The 18,283-nt window shown below is 47.0% G+C and overlaps 2 non-coding genes across 2 annotated transcripts; both read left to right on the plus strand.

Moving 5' to 3' along the window:
* Positions 1–5,223: 5,223 nt before the first annotated feature.
* TRNAS-CGA (transfer RNA serine (anticodon CGA)) lies at positions 5,224–5,305 on the plus strand. Its single transcript has one exon. It is a non-coding gene; the product is annotated as a tRNA-Ser (tRNA).
* Positions 5,306–17,430: 12,125 nt separating this feature from the next.
* TRNAS-CGA (transfer RNA serine (anticodon CGA)) lies at positions 17,431–17,512 on the plus strand. The gene has a single exon. It is a non-coding gene; the product is annotated as a tRNA-Ser (tRNA).
* Positions 17,513–18,283: the final 771 nt, after the last annotated feature.

Genomic DNA, 18,283 nt, shown 5'->3' on the forward strand with positions numbered 1-18,283 from the left:
TTTGAATGAAGATAGAGAGTACATAGAGCTTAAAGATGCTATACGTGATGGGTGGAAAAATGTGGTAGATTTAAATGAGGAATTGAAAAAATATATAAAAGTGAAAGATCAGTTGAGTATTCATGTGAATAAAGTTTTGAGGTGCAATCGTGTTGTTCCGCCTAGGATGTTGAGAGGGAGATTGATCAAACTGGTACATGAAGGACATCTGGAGAGGAGCATGTGCAAAAGAAGATTGAAACAAAATGTATGGTGGCCTGGGATGGCTAGAGAGGTGGAAGAGATTGTGAAAGATTATCAGGCATGCAGTAATAGTGACAAGTGTAGCGTGATCCGTCAATCTCCTTTGAGGAGTGTGTGGGTTCCTGATCGACCCTGGGAAAAGTTGGCGATGGATTTCTTGGGTCCGATCGATAGATTAGGTGTAAGGAACAGATTTTTGTTTTAGTGGACTACCACAGCAAATGGTTTGTGGTTAAGTCTGTGGAGCATATTACGTCTGAGAATGTGATTGAATTTTTGAGAAATGTGTTCTTGGAAGAGGGGATACCTAAAAGTTTGGTCACAGACAATGGGGTACAGCTAGTTTCTACTACCATGACAAAGTTTCTTACTGGATTAGGTATTAGGTATTAAGCATGATAGAGTGGTGCTATTTAGACCACAGGCAAATAGATTAGTTGAGAGGGTTAATCGAATCATTATGGACAACATCCAATTGTCTTTGGCTAACGGATTAATGTGGAAGGAGGAATTAGTCAAAATGATGTGGGCTCATAGAGTGACTCCTCACTCTGTTACGGGTGTGTCACCTTTTTTGGCTTTGAAAGGAACTGGGGTGGCAGAGTGGGCTAAAGAACGGTGGTGGATTAAACCCAGATCAGTTGACTGGGGGTGAGTGCATGCAATGTTCAACACTCAGTCCATCATTTCCTTTGGTTTTGCTTTGAAAGGAAGAGAACCAGCAACCAAAGAGTCTCCTGTGTGGCTGCAAAAGAAAGCTCAAGTTTGGGTGGATCGGGAACGAATTGCGGCAAGAGTTAAAGAATCTCATGAACGCAATAAGGATGATTATGACAGAAGGAATGGGGTGAAGGATGTTGGAATTGTTTATGGTGATTGGGTGGTCACTAGAAAAATAGGATTTGTCAAAAAGGGAGAGATCAAATTCTCCAACCCACAAAGAGTGGTAAAAGTAATGAACTCTGTGGTTACCCTGAATGATGGAAAATAATGGAGCATGGGGAGTCTGTGCAAAGTTAATTTTCCAAAATTCAACTGAATAATTGTTCTGTTATTACATACTATAATATGTAAGTTTCTTTTGCTTTTCATTGCTTGATATTTTACATGAGTTTTATGTTTAGTTCTTTTTGTTCATAATTGTTAACATGCTTAGTTTATCAATTTTGTGTTGAAATTCTTTGTAATGGGTAGATGTGTGGAGATTTCTTTCTTCTATTGCAGAACTCAGTGATGTAATAGAATGACATCATTGAATAGTTCTGAGAAAGACAGTCAGTTGAAGAAGCTGGAGGTTGCTGTACACTTCTGAAGATGTACCTGTGAATAAATGCTTCTTACCTACTAACCACTGTGTGCGTGGTTACTACAATTTCCTTTTATCGTGATGGGTAAAAGATTCCAATCCTTGGCAGTCCGATGCAGAAAGCTTCTCCCTCCCCACCTTGCCTGCTTGATTTTGGAGATTTGCAGGGTTTTTTAGTGGACTGACCTCAGATTTCTAGCCGGTACGTACCATTTCATGTGGGTTCCTAGAAACTGTGGTCCCATGCCGTGTAAGGTTTTATAGGCCAGACACAATGATTTAAACCTGATCCTTTTCCCCATGGGGAGCCAGTGGAGACTACTCAATCTATGACCAACTGGCTCAGATCTAGGAACTTTGAGCACCAGCCTTGCGGCTGCATTCTGCAGCCGCTGGAGCTTTGCAATGTGTTAGACTTGTATTCCTGAGTACAAGGCATTGCCATAATCTAATCTGGCCAGGGCCAATGCCATCACCAATATTTTGCACGAATCTTGAGGAATATATGGGCATACTCTTCTGATCATTTTCAATATATACCAAATGTTTGACGAAAGGTTATTTATTTGGTCAATAAAAGTAAGTTTATTATCCAAAATGACTCCCAGATTTTTAACCTTGCTCACAGGTTTTGGGCAGTCACCCAGTCTATCCAGCCACCATCTGGGCGACCAAAAAAGATGTTGTGATGGCTGGATGCTGTGGAGTGTCATGCCCCTGAGCTGCGCCAAACTTGTGTGGTGGGAGCACTGCAACTTCAGTGCCTAAGGGGGCGCTGTTGCATTACTTGCATCAGGAAGTTCCCCAGTGGACTTGGCAGCAACTGCTGTACCCAGGCTTGTGAAATCCCACCTGGCTACGGCTCCTGCTGGCTGAGTCACAGATTTGAAAAGAGTGCAGCGGATTGCGCCACAGTTTCAATGTCCAGGTGAGGAGAAGGTGGTACGCGTAGCAGAGGAGGCCCGTGTGTCGAGCCGGGCCCAGGTCTAGCACCTGTGGGTGACACACCCCCAGTGGCGGCTTATCTGCTATGGTGGAAGAGCATCGCCCCACTGCTTTCAAGCAGTGCAAGAAGAGGAAACATAACATGGTGATAACTTGCTGATGTACTCATGCTATGTTTCCTTTACGGGTGGGGCTGCTTGAGTCATGGAGCAGGGCAGGGGCAGAATGGGATGCCCACTCAAGTGTGCAATGACTGATTGGTCGCCCCTCTCAGGCTGCCCAAAGCAGTCATGCACACATCCCTGTTCGCAATGCAGGCTGCATTACAGCCTACATGAAGAACATGCCCACCCCTCCAACCCCTGGAGGAATGCCTTGTCACGGTGCTCAAGAACAATTGGAGCACCGCATTGTACTATTGTTATTGGCTTTGGGGAGGGAGCCTGGCTGCCTGCTTCATGGTCCTGGAAGCGGACTCAGGAGAGCAAGAGCACAGAAGATGTGGACCAGGCCTCGAGGTAAGAATTTGTTAAAAATATATCTACAAGCCTCGCTCCCCCGCCCCCTCCAGTGTCCTTTCCCACGTTTCCCGCCTCCCAGCTGTCCAGTCTCCCCCGCAGCACTACATAATGGCGGCCCCTGTGCTGCTATGCGCAGTGGGCGTACTTTGGACTCTCAAACGGAACTTCAGGAAGAACTTCCAGAAGTTTGAAGCAACTTCGGAAAAAAGCTTCATAAGGGGAGAGCCAAGCCGGCCATCTTAAACTGTGAGTTGGCCTAACCTGCTGGTTTGTCCCACTGAAAAGCACAAGATGTCTAACTTCCAGGATTTGACCAGGACCTCCCTGAAAAACAAGCCGGCGAACACTCACCAAATCCGGCCAGGTGAAGAGCATCGAGGGACCCCAGCAGAAAAAGCTCCAGAAAAGTTTTTAAGTCACAAGGTAAAATTTTGACCGAAGCCTACCATGAGAGGTATCCGAGCAAGGCTCCATAGCGGTTTGCCTGAAACTTTGACTTTGTCCCTGTCAAGTGCGATTAGATGCCCCAGATTGTCCTGTAGGTTTCTAAGTGCTAGAAAGTGTATATTCTTTCAAAGTAATGTCTCCAGTTCCCTGCATTGGATTTTTTTCATTTTGGTGTCATTTTAAAGATACATATATTTCCTATTTTTATAAATTGGTGTTGAATTTTTATTGTGTGTTGTGTCTTAATTATGTACTGAATTGGTGTTTTTAAATGCTTTACATACCTGTCTCCTAAATTAAGCCTACCTTCTCGCAGCCAAGCTACCCGGGTTTGAGCATGGGAATAATTTATTGAGACCTGTACTGCGCCCTAGACTGTGTTGGTGGCCTTATTGCCAGTGGTAGATGCTTATTTATCACTACTAATAACCCACTTTCCAAGAATCTGTGTGTGCAAAGTATGTGTGAGTATGTTTTTCGTTGTGTAGGTATGCAGGTGGGAGGTTGCGTACAAACATGTGCATCTGTTTCTTTGCAGGTGGGAGGTCGTTTATAGGTATGTGCATGTTTTCATTTGCTGGTGGGTGGTTGGGTATAGCTATCTGAATGGGTTTGTGGGCAGACAGTTGTGTGTGGGTATCTGTTTGCATGTAGGAGGTTGTGTGTAGGTGTATGCAAGTGCTTTGTTTGCAGGTGGGAGGTTGTGTGGGGGTATGTGCATGTGTTTATTTGCAGATGGGATCAGGGCCAGCTTTAGCACTGGTGGCGCCCTGTGCGAAAATGTTTGTTGGTGCCCTCCATGGGCGCCCCCCACAGATTCCCTCACTATCACCCTTTAACAGTGCCCCCTCAAGTATGCATAACCACTCTCTCTCAGATATATTTAATTAGTTATATAGTGCCACCTATACCAGTGTAGGGTGTCAGGGCACTTAACATCACACACACATTACACGGAGACAATCAATAATATGTGTGTAAAATAGTGTATTGGAAATGTTACATAAGCCAGGTTGTGTGTACATATGTACATGTGTTTATTTACAGGTGGGAGGTTGTGTGTAGGTATATATGTTGGTTTGTAGGTGGGAGGTCGTGTGTAAGTATGTGCATTTGTTTTTGTTACATGGCTATGTGTGCAAGCATGTGTTTGGCTGCGTTTCTGCAGTTAGTGGTGTGTGTCTATGCCTGGCTGTGTGATTACGCTTGTGTAAGCATGTGTATGATTGTTTGATGTGTTTGAAAGTGATTGTGAAAACACCCGTGGGGGTGTTGCTGGAAAGCAAATAACTTACAGTGGAGACCATGTTGTAGAAGATGCAGGATGAATGTATGAGTGAGGGGTCTGTATAGCACCTTGTACCCTGGTTTGAGTCTCAGGGCGCTTGTGGAGCTGGTTTTGGGAGCTGGTGGGAAGGAGCGCCCCTTGCCCAGGCTCACATGGGGTGGAAAGGAGTGGGGCCGGAAGCAGGCGCCGCGAGTGGGGCCGGTTGTTTAGGATAACGCACCTCTCTCTCTTCGGACCTCACACCGTGTGTGGGGCCTTAACAAGCCCCGTCTAGGTCAGCTGCCAGAGTTACGGAGTTTAGTGCATAAGTAGTGTGGCTGAGAGGGATACAATGTGTACCAGGGGGGTGTTGCATTCACAGTGCTATGTGTGCTGTGCAGTATGTGTGGAGTTCAGGTGGCAGAGTTACGGGTCCAGAGGGCAGCTGGTTACACTGCACTAGTATACAACAACAGTGACGACGGCAGTAAGGCGCTGCGATGGCCGAGTGGTTAAGGCGTTGGACTCGAAATCCAATGGGGTCTCCCCGCGCAGGTTCGAATCCTGCTCGCAGCGGCTCCAGCTTTTGCACGAACATGGCTCAGTGTACCTGAGGAAACCTTCACTTCCGGACTCGCCATCTCCATCGAGTCACAGAGTTTAAGGGCAATGAATGATACAAGTAAGATTAGAACATTAAGGTCACCAGGTCGTAATTTAGAGAGGGGTGGGGTCAGGGGTGCTGCTGTGTGTCCTTCAAGGGTCACTCACAGATGCAAACCCCTGCCATTCTTATGGAGCGCGCCTGGTTACGCAGTCTTTCACCGCTCTCACGGGCTCTTTCACTAGGCGCTATGAGGAAGATGAGGGTTAAAGTGGGGTTGGCGTGATAGTCGAACAGCATCTATGCCCTGCTGCAGACTGCGGGTGACGTATGTGAGGTGTATTAGTGGGCTGCACATTATTGTATTTCATTGCTGGCTGGGAGCATGTGCCTTGTTAGCATTGGCGCTGCTGGTGTGTGCTCCGGGCCTACGTTGCTTTTTGCCGCTTGCATTTTAAAGGCGATTATCTTGCCTGCATTAAAGTGAGAGGCAACCCTAATTTTTATCTCAGCCTAAACCCTTAGGCAGAAGTAAAATTGCATCGTAGCCTGATTGCCATGCTAGTTTAGGTTTCACAAGACAGACCCTTTGTTATCCTCTAGTGCAGTGGTCCCCAAACTTTTGACTTCTGGGGACCCCCATTTAATCATTACTGCAACCCGGGGACCCCAACTGAATCATTATTCGAATCCGGGGGCCCCTCGAGTCATTACTGGAAGTCGGGGACCCCGGCCTAAGCAATATTGATGATTTGAACCACAAAACAATACACAAAAATATAAAAAAACATTCAAACAAATACACAAATAACACATTTTATTTCATTAGAAAACATATAAATAAAGAAGAAATCAAAATGTAATTTTAATAGAATGGTTGGAGCTTTTCTAAATTCAATTGAGGCCGCTCATCATCCACACTATATTCAGTTTGATGCCCCTGCACTGCTCCCACATTTACAGTATGTTTAAAAATGTTCACTTGTACATTTAGCCTCCTTATATATCAACACTTTATTGATCTGTTAATATTATTCGATTTTCAAAGTAGTCGGGGACCCCCTCAGGAGGCTTCGGGGACCCCCTCAGGAGGCTTCGGGGACCCCCAGGGGTCCCCGGACCCCAGTTTGGGAACCACTGCTCTAGTGGACTTGGCTGCCGCTCTTTGCTTACCATTAGTCGATTTTAGTGTCACTGTCCTATGCTTGCTTCTTGCTCGTCAGTTTCCATAGGTTTCTTCCTCCTCCTGTGTTTGTGAACTTCTTGCTGTGTTCTTCCACTGCTAACATTTTCAAGGCACTACTTTTTTTCTTCTTCTTTACCCTCTTTGCAAGAGTTGGTGCGTTTTTCAGCGGTCTCTCCGGTGTATTTCTCCCCCCTCTGTTTTTCTCCCTAACCCCTCCCACCCCACTCCGTTGTCCATGTACTTGTTAGTTTGCTTACCGCAGTTACTCCAGCCCATCGACTCTATGGCCTGTCTGGTTCTCCCAGCTGCTCCCACCCGCTCGCCCCTCTACCCCCCCTCTCTGTTGTCTGCTCCCTTGTGCCAGCCTCTCCCACCCACTCTCCATTGTGCATGTGTTTGCCTCACCCCTCCCTTTCACCCTCTGCTGTCCATTTGCTTGCCCCCACCCCTCCCTTCTACCCTCTGCTGCTCGTATGCTTGCCCCCACCCCTCCCTCCCACCCTCTGCTGTCCGTGTGCTTGCCCCCACCCCTCCCTTCCACCCTCCGATGTCTGTGTGCTTGCCCCCATCCCTCCCTTCCACCCTCTGATGTCTTTGTGCTTGCCCCCAGCCCTCCCTTCCACCCTCTGCTGTCCATGTGCTTGCCCCCAGCCCTCCCTTCCACCCTCTGCAGTCCATGTGCTTGCCCCCAGCCCTCCCTTCCACCCTCTGCTGTTCATGTGCTTGCCCCCACTCCTCCCTTCCACCCGCTGATGTCCGTGTGCTTGCCCCCACCCCTCCCTTCTACTCTCTGCTGTCCATGTGCTTGCCCCACCCCTCCTTTCCACCCTCTGATGTCCATATGCTTGGCCCCACCCCTCCCTTCCACAGTCTGATGTCCGTGTGCTTGCCCCACCCCTCCCTCCCACCCTCTGATGTGTGTGTGCTTGCCCCACCCCTCCCTTCACCCTCTGCTGTCCATGTGCTTGCCCCACCCCTCCCTTCCACCCTCTGATGTCTGTATGCTTGCCCCACCCCTCCCTTCCACCCTCTGCTGTCCATGTGCTTGCCCCCACCCCTCCCTTCTACCCTCTACTGTCCATGTGTTTGCCCCCACCCCTCCCTCCCGCCCTCTCATGTCTGTGTGCTTGCCCCCACCCCTCCCTTCCACCCTCTGATGTCTCTGTGTTTGCCCCACCCCCTCCCTTCCACCCTGTGATGTCCGTGTGCTTGCCCCTACCCCTCCCTTCCACCCTCTTCTGTCCGTTTGCTTGCCCCCACCCCTCCCTTCCACCCTCTGCTGTCCGTGTGCTTGCCCCCACCCCTTCCTTCCACCCTCTGCTGTCTGTGTAGTTGCCCCCACCCCTCCCTTCTACCCTCTGCTGCCCATGTGCTTGCCCCCTCCCTCCCTCCTGCCCTCTGATGTCCGTGTGCTAGCCCCAACCCCTCCCTTTCACCCTCTGCTGTCTGTGTGCTTGCCCTCACCCTTCCCTTCCACCCTCTGCTGTCCGTGTGCTTGCCCCCACCCCTCCCTCCCACCCTCTGATGTCTGTGTGCTAGCCCCCACCCCTCCCTTCCACTCTCGGATGTGCGTGTGCTTGCCCCCACCCCTCTCTTTCACCCTCTGCTGTCCTTGTGCTTACCTCCACCCCTCCCTTCCACCCTCTGCTGTCCATGTGGTTGCCCCCACCCCTCCCTTACACCCTCTGATGTCTGTTTGCAGGCCCCCACCCCTCCCTTCCACCCTCTGCTGTCCGTGTGCTTGCCCCCACCCCTCCCTTCCACTCTCTGCTGTCCGTGTGCTTGCCCCTAGGCTAAGGTGACCAGACGTCCCAGATTTCCCTGGGCAGTTCCGGTTTTCAGAGGACTGTTCTGGTATCCCGACGCTTTTATTCATTCTAAATAAATGTCCTGTTTTTTGGGAAAAGGTCAGGTCAGCCTGAGAATCAGAAGTGAAAGGTATGCCCTCCTTGCTGATGCGCCTCTAAAGTCTTAAATGATTGAAGTAATTTATTGGATTCTGCCTGGCTGCACAGGAGGTGGTCCACTCCCTGCTCCCAGCAGCAGAGAGACAGAGTAGGGAGGAGGGCAGGGGGGCGCAGCGTGGAGGTCGCGCCATATATAATGTTGTGTAAACATATCTTTGTAAATGTGTGTGTGTGTGTATATTTATAATTATATCTATATATATATGCAAAAAGAAGCAGAGAACTCTGGGTGGTTCTCAAGTTTAGGTGGAAAGCAGCTCCTGTGTAGAGCACTCTCAACACCAGCGACACTCTAGATCTGCTCACCTCAAATGTATGCTTTTCTGTCAAAGTATTTAAGCGTAGGATTAGCACAATGCCATCCACGCCGAGATAGAAAGGGTCAATGGGGTACATGTAGAAGAGCTGCCGCTAACTAACGCTAGTTAGCAGCAGTTTTCTTTCCACGGCCTATCACCAAAAACTATCGCTCTGTTAGCAATGTATTTACAATACGTCGCTACATGTTGATAGTTCCAGGTAGCCGCGGTGAAAACTACGCTAACAATAGCGTGAAGGCGATGCAAATTCTGACGTTTGTGGGTGAAAACTGACGAAAGGCCCATTAGCTGCAAAGAAACATGTTAGTCAGCCCAAAGTGACTTTTTTGCCTTTAGAGGCAAAAATAACCCAGAAGTCCACCTCCAAGTGCAGCACAGATTAACAACCCCCCCGAGCCTCCTAACAGCCAGGATGACCAGCCAGAGTCCCAGGGGAAAAGGAAATCCAGGGCTACAATCATGAAAAGAGGCACATCGCTGGACAAAACCAGAGATGCATCACTTATCGTTGCGCACTCCTTGCAACACCATGGTATCCAAAACCATGAAAGTGTGCACAGTCCCCGGGGCCTGGAGGCCTCGCTGGGCCTTTGTCTGGGACCCGGAGTGGGATGCGGAGCTGCTGGACTGTGGCGATGGACATTGAGGCATCGGCGATCGCCCTTACCTGGTGGTGAAGTCTGCCAGGTCGCATGGAGACACCTTGCTGACCTATGTGAGAAGACCGCCTGGTGCCCCTTGGAGCTGGGAATAGTAGAGGCGCTCCTGCAAACCCACGTAGGGAGATCTGCATCGCATATCACACGCCACCACTACACTGTGGTGCACGAAGGAGATTACCAATGGTGAGCCACACCTCTCTGCATCACAGGCCAGAGTATGTTTGATTTGATTTGATTTAATATTTCTAAAGTGCGCGATTGCCCGTGGGCGTCTTGGCGCTGTGTCCGATGTGGAAGAAAATTTGGCCATGCATGCTTTGTCTAGGCGTTAAAAAGCCAAGTTTTTAAGGCTTTCCTGAAGTGCATCAGAGAAGGGCTTGCGTGGAGATTTCTTTCTTCTATTGCAGAACTCAGTGATGTGATAGAATGACATCATTGAATAGTTCTGAGAAAGACAGTCAGTTGAAGAATCTGGAGGTTGCTGTACACTTCCGAAGATGTACCTGTGAATAAATGCTTCTTACCTACTAACCACTGTGTGCGTGGTTACTACAATTTATGGCGACGAGGGTGGGATGATTACTGAGTGACCTCCACCCCTGGAAAAGCAGCTCATCTAGGAGTTCTGCTAATGATCTTTGAATTTGGGAACTGTGAGTAACTTCCCGTTTCTTTTGTTTGCCTTATTAAGAAGGAGCAAGCCATTCTTCTTAATAAGGCAAACAAAAGAAACGGGAAGTTACTCACAGTTCTCAAATTCAAAGATCATTATCAGAGCTCCTAGATGAGCTGCTTTTCCAGGGGTGGAGGTCACTCAGCAATCTGCCCCCTGCACAGAATCTCGTCGCCATAAACTGTAGTAACCACGCACACAGTGGTTAGTAGGTAAGAAGCATTTAAACACAGGTACATCTTCATCTTCTTCGAGAAGCCTGAGAAACCCCATTGTGGAATCATCTTTGGTAATACTGAAGTCAAGGTATTGGTGGATTCAGGTAGTCTGTTCACATTAATGTCTAAAGATATTTATGAGAAGGAGTTGAAGAAAAACATGAAAGACTTACAACATCCTGATATAAAAGCAGTAGGGTACAGCGGAAAGAGAATTAACATTGTAGGTATGGAATGGATGGATATATTCTTCTAGAATAATAGTGTTCATGGTAGAGTGCATATATTAGAAGATGGTTCTAATCTTTTAGGATGGCGTCATCAAAAAGATCTTAACATCATCCTTGACCCTAATGCTAAAGAACCGGTGATGGTTGTAGAGTCTGCGCAAGAAAGTGATTTGCCTGTTCTGTAAGATAATTCTGACTGGGGTAAGAAATTAATGGTGTCATTTCCCCATGTCTTTACTGATGAACTAGGAATGTTGAAGAAATTTACTCACCACATTATCCTAAAGAAAAATGCTAGTCCAGTAGTGCACAAGGTTAGGCCCATACCTTTACTAATGAGGGAACCACTTCAAAAATATCTTGATAAATTACTGGAGTGTAAAATTATTGAGCCCATTGGATCTTCAGAATGGCTTGCTCCAATTGTCGTTGCCCCCAAGGAAGGAAATAAGATTTGTCTCTGTATTGACTTGAGAGATTTAAACAAGAACGTATGGGTGGACCGTCAACCGCTTCAGAATATAGGTGGGAAGATTTTTAGCGTTTTAGACATGTCCGCTGCCTATCAACAAGTAAATTTACATCCGGAATCACGACCCCTGACTTCCTTTGTCACACCGCTAGGGGCTTTCCACTACCGTTGCATGCCGTTTGGGTTAGCCTCAGACTCTGCGGTGTTCCAAAGGATTATGCAAGAAATATTTCAGGGAATGCGTGGAGTTTTGTGTTTCCAGGATGACATAATGGTGGTTGGTAGATCCTTCAAGGATCATGATGAGTTGATGTTTGAAGTTTTGAAAAGAATTGCTGAACATGGATTAACCATTTAAAAAGAGAAATGTCAACTGAGGAAAGAACAAGTAAATTATCTGGGTCATGAGATTTCCGCCAATGGAATTAGACCAAAGAAAAGTATTGTAAGGGCAATTGTGGATGCTCCTCAGCCTACCGATAAAGAATTGTTAAAATCATTTCTTGGTCTTGCCGAGTACTGTTCAAAGTTTGTATCCAATTTCTCTGAAACTGTAGAGCCTTTCGAGGGCGTTGTTAAAAAGAGGGGTACCATTTGAATGGAATTCGGCATGTGAATCAGTGTTTAAAAATATCAAGGGGTCATTGGTCAGTGCGCCTACTTTGACACACTTTGATGTAAAAAAGAAAACTGTGTTAACAACTGACGCAAGTAATGTTGGCTTGGGCGCTGTTTTGACCCAGAGGATGGATGATGGAGAAAAAGTGATTGGATTTGCATTGCGTCGGTTACAGGGTGCAGCGAGTTCTTACTCTGCAATTGAAAAAGAAGCCTTGGGTTGTTGTTGGGCGATAAATCATTTTAGATTTTATTTATGGGAATTGCCCTTCGTTCTTAGAACAGATCACAAGCCTTTGTTGCACATTTTTAAAGGTGGAAAGGGTCTTGAAGGGAATGTGACTCCCCGAATTTCTCGATGATTGTTGTCAGTACTGGATTATAATTTTTCAATTGATTTCGTTAGAGGTGAAAGGAATGTCATAGCCGATTGCCTGTCGCGTATGCCGGTCGAGGAAGAGGAATCTTCTTTTGTTATAGAGGTGGACTCGTTGTCTACTGTTTGTGATGTAGAATTGGCTTTAAGACAAGAAGAATGGAGCGAAGCTTTGAATGCAGATAGAGAGTACATAGAGCTTAAAGATGCTATACGTGATGGGTTGAAAAATGTGGTAGATTTAAATGAGGAATTGAAAAAATATATAAAAGTGAAAGATCAGTTGAGTATTCATGTGAATAAAGTTTTGAGGTGCAATCGTGTTGTTCCGCCTAGGATGTTGAGAGGGAGATTGATCAAACTGGTACATGAAGGACATCTGGAGAGGAGCATGTGCAAAAGAAGATTGAAACAAAATGTTTGGTGGCCCGGGATGGCTAGAGAGGTGGAAGAGATTGTGAAAGATTATCAGGCATGCAGTAATAGTGACAAGTGTAGCGTGATCCGTCAACCTCCATTGAGGAGTGTGTGGGTTCCTGATCGACCGTGGGAAAAGTTGACGATGGATTTCTTGGGTCCGATTGATAGATTAGGCGTAAGGAACAGATTTTTGTTTTAGTGGACTACCACAGCAAATGGTTTGTGGTTAAGTCTGTGGAGCATATTACGTCTGAGAATGTGATTGAATTTTTGAGAAATGTGTTCTTGGAAGAGGGGATACCTAAAAGTTTGGTCAGAGACAATGGGGTACAGCTAGTTTCTACTACCATGACAAAGTTTCTTACTGGATTAGGTATTCGGTATTAAGCATGATAGAGTGGTGCTATTTAGACCACAGGCAAATGGATTAGTTGAGAGGGTTAATCGAATCATTATGGACAACATCCAATTGTCTTTGGCTAATGGATTAATGTGGAAGGAGGAATTAGTCAAAATGATGTGGGCTCATAGAGTGACTCCTCACTCTGTTACGGGTGTGTCACCTTTTGTGGCTTTGAAAGGAACTGGGATGGCAGAGTGGGCTAAAGAACGGTTGTTGGATTAAACCCTGATCAGTTGACTGGGGGTGAGTACTTGCAATGTTCAACACTCCGTCCATCATTTCCTTTGGTTTTGCTTTGAAAGGAAGATAACCAGCAACCAAAGAGTCTCCTGTGTGGCTGCAAAAGAAAGCTCAAGTTTGGGTGGATCGGGAACGAATTGCGGCAAGAGTTAAAGAATCTCATGAACGCAATAAGGATGATTATGACAGAAGGAATGGGGTGAAGGATGTTGGAATTGTTTATGGTGATTGGGTGGTCACTAGAAAAATTCTCCAACCCACAAAGAGTGGTGAAAGTAATGAACTCTGTGGTTACCCTGGATGATGGAAAATAATGGAGCATGGGGAGTCTGTGCAAAGTTAATTTTCCAAAATTCAACTGAATAATTGTTCTGTTATTACATACTATAATATGTAATTTTCTTTTGCTTTTCATTGCTTGATATTTTACATGAGTTTTATGTTTAGTTCTCTTTGTTCATTATTGTTAACATGCTTAGTTTATCAACTTTGTGTTGAAATTCTTTGTAATGGGGAGATGTGTGGAGATTTCTTTCTTCTATTGCAGAACTCAGTGATGTAATAGAATGACATCATTGAATAGTTCTGAGAAAGACAGTCAGTTGAAGAAGCTGGAGGTTGCTGTACACTTCTGAAGATGTACCTGTGAATAAATGCTTCTTACCTACTAACCACTGTGTGCGTGGTTACTACAATTTCCTTTTATCGTGATGGGAAAAAGATTCCAATCCTTGGCAGTCCGATGCAGAAAGCTTCTCCCTCCCCACCTTGCCTGCTTGATTTTGGGGATTTGCAGAGTTTTTAAGTGGACGGACCTCAGATTTCTAGCCGGTACATACCATTTCATGTGGGATCTTAGAAACTGTGGTCCCGTCCCGTGTAAGGCTTTATAGGCCAGACACAATGATTTAAACCTGATCCTTTTCCCCATGGGGAGCCAGTGGAGACTACTCAATCTATGACCAACTGGCTCAGATCTAGGAACTTTGAGCACCAGCCTTGCGGCTGCATTCTGCAGCCGCTGGAGCTTTGCTATGTGTTGGACTTGTATTCCTGAGTACAAGGCACTGCCATAATCTAATCTGGCCAGGGCCAATGCCATCACCAATATTGTGCACGAATCTTGAGGAATATATGGGCATACTCTTCTGATCATTTTCAATATATACCAAATGGTTGATGAAAGGTTATTTATTTGGTCAATAAAAGTTTGTTTATTATCGAAAATGACTCCCAGATTTTTAACCTTGCTCACAGGTTTTGGGCAGTCACCCAGTCTATCCAGCCACCATCTGGGCGACCAAAAAAGATGTTGTGATGGCTGGATGCTGTGGAGTGTCATGCCCCTGAGCTGCGCCAAACTTGTGTGGTGGTAGCACTGCAACTTCAGCGCCTAAGGGGGTGCTGTTGCATTACTTGCATCAGTAAGTTCCCCAGTGGACTTGGCAGCAACTGCTGTACCCGGGCTTGTGAAATCCCACCTGGCTACGTCTCCTGCTGGTTGAGTCACAGATTTGAAAAGAGTGCAGCGGATTGCGCCACAGTTTCAATGTCCAGGTGAGGAGAAGGTGGTACGCGTAGCGGAGGAGGCCCGGGTGTCGAGGCGGGCCCAGGTCTAGCACCTGTGGGTGACACACCCCCAGTGGCGGCTTATCTGCTATGGTGGAAGAGCATCGCCCCACTGCTTTCAAGCAGTGCAAGAAGAGGAAACATAACATGGTGATAACTTGCTGATGTACTCATGCTATGTTTCCTTTACGGGTGGGGCTGCTTGACTCATGGAGCAGGGCAGGGGCGGAGTGGGATGCCCACTCAAGTGTGCAATGACTGATTGGTCGCCCCTCTCAGGCTGCCCAAAGCAGTCATGCACACATCCCTGTTCGCAATGCAGGCTGCATTACACACTGCATGGAGAACATGCCCACCCCTCCAACCCCTGGAGGAATGCCTTGTCACGGTGCTCAAGAACAATTGGAGCACCGCATTGTAGTATTGTTATTGGCTTTGGGGAGCGAGCCGGGCTGCCTGCTTCATGGCCCTGGAAGCAGACTCAGGAGAGCAAGAGCACAGAAGATGTGGACCAGGCCTCGAGGTAAGAATTTGTTAAAAATATATCTACAAGCCTCGCTCCCCCGCCCCCTCCAGTGTCCTTTCCCACGTTTCCCGCCTCCCAGCTGTCCAGTCTCCCCCGCAGCACTACATAATGGCGGCCCCTGTGCTGCTATGCGCAGTGGGCGTACTTTGGACTCTCAAAAGGAACTTCAGGAAGAACTTCCAGAAGTTTGAAGCAACTTCGGAAAAAAGCTTCATAAGGGGAGAGCCAAGCCGGCCATCTTAAACTGTGAGTTGGCCTAACCTGCTGGTTTGTCCCACTGAAAAGCACCAGATGTCTAACTTCCAGGATTTGACCAGGACCTCCCTGAAAAACAAGCCGGCGAACACTCACCAAATCCGGCCAGGTGAAGAGCATCGAGGGACCCCAGCAGAAAAGCTCCAGAAAAGTTTTTAAGTCAAAAGGTAAAATTTTGACCGAAGCCTACCATGTGAGGTATCCGAGCAGAGCTCCATAGCGGTTTGCCTGAAACTTTGACTTTGTCCCTGTCAAGTGCGATCAGATGCCCCAGATTGTCCTGTAGGTTTCTAAGTGCTAGAAAGTGTATATTCTTTAAAAGTAATGTCTCCAGTTCCCTGCATTGGATTTTTTTTATTTTGGTGTCATTTTAAAGATACATATATTTCCTATTTTTATAAATTGGTGTTGAATTTGTATTGTGTGTTGTGTCTTAATTATGTACTGAATTGGTGTTTTTAAATGCTTTACATACCTGTCTCCTAAATTAAGCCTACCTTCTCACAGCCAAGCTACCCGGGTTTGAGCATGGGAATAATTTATTGAGACCTGTACTGCGCCCTCGACTGTGTTGGTGGCCTTATTGCCAGTGGTAGATGCATATTTATCACTACTAATAACCCACTTTCCAAGAATCTGTGTGTGCAAAGTATGTGTGAGTATGTTTTTCGTTGTGTAGGTATGCAGGTGGGAGGTTGCGTACAAACATGTGCATCTGTTTCTTTGCAGGTGGGAGATCGTGTATAGGTATGTGCATGTTTTCATTTGCAGGTGGGTGGTTGGGTATAGCTATGTGAATGTGTTTGTGGGCAGACAGTTGTGTGTGGGTATCTGTTTGCATGTAGGAGGTTGTGTGTAGGTATATGCAAGTGCTTTGTTTGCAGGTGGGAGGTTGTGTGGGGGTATGTGCATGTGTTTATTTGCAGGAGGGATCAGGGCCAGCTTTAGCACTGGTGGCGCCCTGTGCGACAATGTTTGTTGGTGCCCTCCATGGGCGCCCTCCACAGATTCCCTCACTATCACCCTTTAACAGTGCCCCCTCAAGTATGCATAACCACTCTCTCTCAGATATATTTAATTAGTTATATAGTGCCACCTATACCAGTGTAGGGTGTCAGGGCACTTAACATCACACACACATTACACGGAGACAATCAATAATATGTGTGTAAAATAGTGTATTGGAAATGTTACATAAGCCAGGTTGTGTGTACATATGTACATGTGTTTATTTACAGGTGGGAGGTTGTGTGTAGGTATATATGTTGGTTTGTAGGTGGGAGGTCGTGTGTAAGTATGTGCATTTGTTTTTGTGACATGGCTATGTGTGCAAGCATGTGCTTGGCTGCGTTTCTGCAGTTAGTGGTGTGTGTCTATGCCTGGCTGTGTGATTACGCTTGTGTAAGCATGTGTATGATTTTTTGATGTGTTTGAAAGTGATTTTGAAAACACCCGTGGGGGTTTTGCTGGGAAGCAAATAACTTACAGTGGAGACCATGTTGTAGAAGGTGCAGGATGAATGTATGAGTGAGGGGTCTGTATAGCACCTTGTACCCTGGTTTGAGTCTCAGGGCGCTTGTGGAGCTGGTTTTGGGAGCTGGTGGGAAGGAGCGCCCCTTGCCCAGGCTCACATGGGGTGGAAAGGAGTGGGGCCGGAAGCAGGCGCCGCGAGTGGGGCCGGTTGTTTAGGATAACGCACCTCTCTCTCTTCGGACCTCACACCGTGTGTGGGGCCTTAACAAGCCCCGTCTAGGTCAGCTGCCAGAGTTACGGAGTTTAGTGCATAAGTAGTGTGGCTGAGAGGGATACAGTCAGAGTTAAATGTATACCTGCGGGTGTTGCATTCACAGTGTTATGTGTGCTGCGCAGTATGTGTGGAGGTCAGGGGGCAGAGTTACGGGTCCAGAGGGCAGCTGGTTACACTGCGCTCGTATACAACAACAGTGACGACGGCAGTAAGGCGCTGCGATGGCCGAGTGGTTAAGGCGTTGGACTCGAAATCCAATGGGGTCTCCCCGCGCAGGTTCGAATCCTGCTCGCAGCGGCTCCAGCTTTTGCACGAACATGGCTCAGTGTCCCCGAGGAAACCTTCACTTCCGGACTCGCCATCTCCATCGAGTCACAGAGTTTAAGGGCAATGAATGATACAAGTAAGATTAGAACATTAAGGTTACCAGGTCGTAATTTAGAGAGCGGGTGGGGTCAGGGGTGCTGCTGTGTGTCCTTCAAGGGTCACTCACAGATGCAAGCACCTGCCATTCTTATGGAGCGCGCCTGGTTACGCAGTCTTTCACCGCTCTCACGGGCTCTTTCACTAGGCGCTATGAGGAAGATGAGGGTTAAAGTGAGGTTGGCGTGATTGTCGAACGGCATCTATGCCCTGCTGCAGACTGTGGGTGACGTATGTGAGGTGTATTAGTGGGCTGCACATTATTGTATTTCTTTGCTGGCTGGAAGCATGTGCCTTGTTAGCATTGGCGCTGCTGGTGTGTTCTCCGGGCCTACGTTGCTTTTTGCCGCTTGCATTTTAAAGGCGATTATCTTGCCTGCATTAAAGGGAGAGGCAACCCTAATTTTTATCTCAGCCTAAACCCTTAGGCAGAAGTAAAATTGCATCGTAGCCTGATTGCCATGCTAGTTTAGGTTTCACAAGACAGACCCTTTGTTATCCTCTAGTGCAGTGATCCCCAAACTTTTGACTTCTGGGGACCCCCATTTAATCATTACTGGAACCCGGGGACCCCAATAGGGTGACCAACTGGCATTGGTGCAAATTCAGGACGGTGAGTGTAAAAATTCAGGACAAAGGGTCAAA

This window comes from Triturus cristatus, chromosome 8 (genome assembly GCF_964204655.1).
Source record: "Triturus cristatus chromosome 8, aTriCri1.1, whole genome shotgun sequence".
Lineage (NCBI taxonomy): Eukaryota > Metazoa > Chordata > Amphibia > Caudata > Salamandridae > Triturus > Triturus cristatus.